Genomic DNA, 6000 nt, shown 5'->3' on the forward strand with positions numbered 1-6000 from the left:
GTTCAATCCATTTGGGCTCATGCTGTCCATTTCTAATATATACCTTGTTTCTAGCTGACGTAGCATTTTTTCCTCTAATGCCACCTCTTACATTTCTGGGGATATGGTCAATTACAAAATATTGCAAACCTTCAATTTTTATTTCATGTACCTTGTCAAAATAGCACGCTACCGGAGAGGGCTTATCTATTTTTTTAATTGCATGGACATGTTATATATACATACATATACATATATATATATTCATTTAAAAAAGGTTACATGGACGTTATACTTAGGTTTTGAATTTACTGGGCACAAAACCTTAGAAATACAGCAGTTATAGAGTTATTTCAAGTAAGAATAGCTCGCACTTTAAGGTAACTATAACTCGTGCCCCTGCCATGCACAGTTTTTTCTTCAATAATTTGACTGCTAATGTTTCATTGATTGTTATTGACATTACAAAAGTTGTCATGAGTGCTGTAATATCTGGGGTAATTAGTAGTGCATGGCGAGGGTGCGAGTTGTGGTTGCCTTAGGGAAGCGAGTTATAGTTATATGAAATAACTAAAACTGCTGAATTTTGGAGGCTTTGTGGGAGTAAATTCAGAACCTAACTATAGCGTACCTGTAACCTTTGTTTTTTTAAGTGATTTAAAAAAAAATTTTTTACGTAAAGTAATTTTAATTGCTATACGTTAATCCAACCACCCTGCAGCCAACCCCCATAACCACCCAAAGCAGGTTTGGCCGTGTGTTGCCAGGGTTGGCTGCAGGGCCTCTCTGGGTGTGAGAATAGGTGTGAAAGAGTGTCTCTGAATGTGAGAGTGGGTGTGACAGTGTCTGTCTGGGTGTGAGAGTATGTGTGAGAAGGTCTAGTTAGGTTTCAGTATAGCTGTGAGAGTATCTGTCTGGGTGTAAGAGTAGGTGTGAGAGGGAGTTTCTGGGTGTGAGAGTGGGTGTGTGTGTCTCTGTGAGTGGGTGTGTGAGTTTTTGTGTGGGTCTGTGAGTGGGTGTGTGAAAGTCTGAGTGGGTCTGTGAGTAGGTGCACGAATGTCTGAGTGGGTCTGTAAGTGGCTGTATGCATGTCTAAGTGGGTCTGTGAGTGAGTGCGTAAGTCCCGGAGTGGCTCTGTGAGTGGCTGCATGAATGTCTAAATGGGTCTGTGAGTGGGTGCGTGAGTGTCTGAGTGGGTTAGTGAGTGAGTGTGTGAAACTCTGAGTGGGTCTGTGAGTGGGTGTGTGAGTGTATGTGTGCCTGTGTCAGTAGCTGTGTGAGTGATGTGGCCATAAAGGAACCTCACCAGCTCGTTTATCCAACAAGTGCCCACAGCTTTACACAAAATATCTACCCAAGAGGAGTTCTTTCTGCCTTCTTGGGTAAATGTCCAATAATGTAATGCTACAGCTGTGTAATATAGCACAAGCAAATGTCATCAGTGACCTTGTGTGCGTTTTGGCAACATGATTGTTCCTGTTGCCTCTTCCTCGAGAATTCTGTGATTATATAAATCCTCCTATAGGGAGACCAACAAGACTACAAAGATGTAAATCTCCACCAAACCAGGGCTCTTCCTCTTAGCCATATGACGTAAGTGCTTCTTTGTTATATGAAGAAGTCCTCATTTTCCTCGGCATCAAGAACATGCCACCAAAATCAGCGGGAAACACACTGGAGGGCCTCTTGGTAAGCTGTACATCATCCTGGCAAAAGGCGGGAAGACCTTTGCATACTACTAAAATGAACATTGCGGGGCCAAGTGGGTGCAACTTCCAGGTGATTTGCACATTTGCATACCTGTAACAATTTAAAGGGAGAACTATGAGCTCTAGGGGAGAGCAGCTGAACGATCCCCCTCCCCGGGCTGATTTCTGCCCCAGGGACCCCATCCACTGGGGTCCGGCCCTGTCTCCTGGGTACCCTCCAGGGCAACCAGTGTGCAATGGAACCACAGGGGAGCTTCAAGGCCCCCAAAGTCCTACCTGGCTCCCCTCCTCCTGCAGGTGCCGGCATTGCTATTGCACATAGGGAGCTGCTAAACATGCAGCTCCCTGTATGGAAGAGCAATAGTTTCATTTATTTCCCTGCCCACATGTCTCCGGGCAGGAAAAGCGATGAAACCTCTGCTTCCAGTGGGCGAGAGCGCTTTGTCAGCTCTCGCCCGCTAAAAGCAGAGTGTTTGCTCTGACTTGGCGGGAGCTGTCAAAGCTCCAGCCAAGTCAGCGCAAACAGCTATGTCCCAGGGGTAGGAACCCCAGGACACAGCAGGAGCCGGCCTTGGGGGGTGGTGGTCTACAGGGCCATTATTGGCTCCACGAGGGGGCCACACCCCCCCCCCTTAATGTTTAAGTTAGTCCCAGGGAGGTGGCGGTCCCGGGGGCTTTGGGTCCGCAACGGACCCCCTTCGTTATTTTTTTTGGAGATGTGGCGGTACCTGGGGATGCAGGGGAGTCGTGCAGGCCCCGCATGAATTTTATATTCAGCCTCGGGCAGGTGGCGGTCCTCAGGGCTGTGGGGAGGACGGATGGGCTTCCCACATTACAAATAAACATTTTGCCTTAGGGAGGTGGTGGTCCCTGGGTCGGGGGGCTGCATGACACCCCCACACATATTTTTACATCATCGCCCAAGGAGGCGGTGGTCCCCGGGGCTAATATAAGCCCTAGGAGGGCCCTGTATGCCAACCTGATGTTTTAAGCCCCTAATGCCCCTGGGACCTGGCCTATGTTGGAAAGGTCAATTCAGGGACTATATTAGGGATAAGAATATTCTGGGAGGCATTCTATTAAGGAAGCAAATGATCATGACCTAGCTCTGATGTGCATTGTGCCTCCCAAGTTCTCCCCTATGATGACATCATGTGAAACACTCTGAGTTGAAGTTCCAGCCCTGTATTACAAGTTTAAAGTAATAGATTGCAATATTATACCAAATGCATTACACCAAACGAGTAGGTTTATAGGCAAGGACTAAAATGTGAAATAATGCAGGTGTGGTAAAACAGTGAAAGTAGGAATGAAATCCACCTCTGTTAGTGTTGCTGATGGTGTATATAGTAGTCAGTTAACTACAGGTAATTTGTTTGCTGGAGTTTTAATGAAAGTGAAGAATGGTTGAAATGCGCAAGCACAGCCATTTTCGCTGAATTGATGTCTGACTCTCTGGTACACCTATTAATCAATCTCCTAATTCTGAACTCTAGTCCCAGGTTCACCTTTATTAAAGGAAATTCAAAATTACAATTTAACTCTTTTTTTCATTATCAAAGTTAATGAAAATTAAAATGCACATAATGCAATATACAACAAAGAATTCTGTGAGTCCAGACTACATTGCTTTAAAGTTCCATGATAAGTTGCTTCAAATTACACCATCAGTTTTAAGTATACTGTACTTAGGAAGAAGTGCTAACATTCTTAACAATTAATAATAAGAAAAGATACATTTGAGACACATGTATTGACAAATTATTCTCTCATGTAAAAAAGCAATAGATATGCAAACACTTGTTTGTTCCATAATATCTTGAATTTTTGAGTCATTTTCCATGTACTCAATTTGAATCTTTAAGTAACTTTCTGATAATTGACCATGTTAACTTAACTAGGGTACAATGAATTTTCGAAGGTGGTAAACCCTACAGGCTAACCAAAATGTATAAAGCACAGACCACTTTGTGCCAGGGCTGCTTATTGCCCCTTTTATTCAAATGATTAAGAATGCCTGGTAGTAGTCGGGTATGGCTTTACATTTTTAAGCTTCTCAGGGCAAACATTGAACACGTGCAAAGGAAAATACAACAATCAGGGCCTCATTATGAGTCTGGCGGTCCATGGACCGCCAGACTCGCGTTGGGGCTCAGACTGCTACCGACAGGGGTGGTCTGACCGCCATATTATGCCCGTTCGGAGCCGCCATGGTCCGACCACCAGCACTGCCAGATTGCCACCAGCCAATGGTCTGGTGGTGCCGGTGGACTCAATCTGCCAGGGCAGCGGCGCTCCGGATTACAACCTGCGTGTCCACCAGCATTTGCATGGCAGTTCCGCTGCCATGCAAAGGCTGGTGGAAAGGGGGTGTCGGGGGCCTCTTTGGGGGCCCTGCCTACTGCCAAATAAACAAAAGAACCGCCTGGTACCAACCTTCACTTCTAAATAAAGTGAAACAGTTTCTTCTAGAAAGCAGCTTCAGAACTGCTGTTGAAGGCCTCGTACATCCTGCTGCAAGGCCTTCAAATCCCCACACTGGCAGCCCCTTGAGCATCCTACATGCCACAGGATGTCTCATTGATGGCTTAATGAAATATGATCATATCACCTCCATCCTGACGGAACTCCATAGGCTCCACTCGCTGGCCCGCACCATCTTCAAACTAGCCGCATCATTTAAAAAGCCATCCCTACAAGCACCATCTCTTACCTTGCAGACAAGTTCATCATCTACTGAGTCTCTCATACTACTGCAGCCAGGACACCATTAGACTGCAGACTAAGAAGTCTAAAAAAAGAAAAAAAAAACAGTAGACCTTCTCCATCTGGAGAACAACATCCCTATATCCCCAATGGTGCTGCAGTATAGGAAGGAGCTGAAGACTCACGACTTTAAAGAACCTTACATGGCAAAGCATTATCTGTCCACAACCGAGCTCCCGCGCCTTTTACTCATTGACTTTATGCTTGTGCAGCTATCTACTGCCTTTTGGCTAGGTGCGCACTAAGGAAATACCATATACGTACATATACCCCAGGCTGTTTGTGGTCAGCACATCTGAGGTTCTACTCAGCAATGATTGCTTGGGTTCTTCAAACATTATAGCCTTTTAGGTGCAGTCTAGTGCAGGACCACTCCCTGGTTTCTTTTCAAGTAACAGGAAAGAGATCCAGTTTTGTGGCAGAGCTGCAAACTGTTCATCCAGAATACAGAGTTCAGATCCCAGCTTTTGAAGTTGACTACCTGGTGGGATCTTAGGCAAATGATGTGATCACTAGCTACCTCATTCCCTTAATCTGAACAGGCAAGAGCACTTCACAAAAAAATCTAATATTAAGCTCTGCATAAAAGTGGAACGTTTGCTTTTGAATGTACTTTTCCAGACAATGGTTGTGTTATAATCTTAAGGAACTTGGCCTGTAATTATTTATCAACCTTACCTACTGGGTCTGGACCACAGCATGCAGCATCTTTCACAATTGGTCTTGTAGCCTCTGCCTTCACACCTTTGATATTATGTAGACTTACTGTGGAAGGAGCAGCCAAGGAAGTATGTGACATCCACGTTTCAGACCTTTTATGGGTTCTGCTTCTTACCACACCACTGTAAGCAACTGAATTCCAATTTTATTAAATATATTTTCTGTCCTTAGTGAATCCATCAAACAACGCACACTCTAAAAAAGAAACGGAAGTAAATCATAGAAGATAGATTTGAGAGAAATAAAGTCAACCTCAACACAGGATCACAAGAAGTGTTCTAATATAAGAGGGCACAAAAAATAGGGCGCTGCTTGGCTAATGTTGGTGGTTGACTCGTTGTGGCAAATGGAAAGGTGGAAAGGAAAAGAAAATACTGACAGAAGGGGTTTAAGCTGCCAGAAGATATTTCAAAACAGTAAAGGGGGCAGAAGACGAAAATATTAGGGCTGCATGTTTCATTAAATCACAGATTAAGAAAATCAAAGAAAAGATCCTGAGATAGGGAATAAGAGCAGAAGACTTTCTTGCACATTTATTTATATTCGGTACAAACTTAATATTCAGTTACATCCTTGTCAAAATCATTACACAAATCCAAAATACGAAGGGAGGACACACACACACTGATGTAGTAAGCCACCCTCAATTCTTTCACTCTTCTTTATATTTAAGGTGCTGATCCTCCAGAGACGTTTTAAGACATGGGCAAAGTGGGATCCAGCCCAGAGCCCCATCATAGCAGAGTGCCCTCTGATAGATCTGTCTCTGAACTTCACACAGACCTGCCCTCATGACCTTGAATGAATCTCAAACATAGATTGTTTT

This window comes from Pleurodeles waltl, chromosome 9 (genome assembly GCF_031143425.1).
Source record: "Pleurodeles waltl isolate 20211129_DDA chromosome 9, aPleWal1.hap1.20221129, whole genome shotgun sequence".
NCBI lineage: Eukaryota > Metazoa > Chordata > Amphibia > Caudata > Salamandridae > Pleurodeles > Pleurodeles waltl.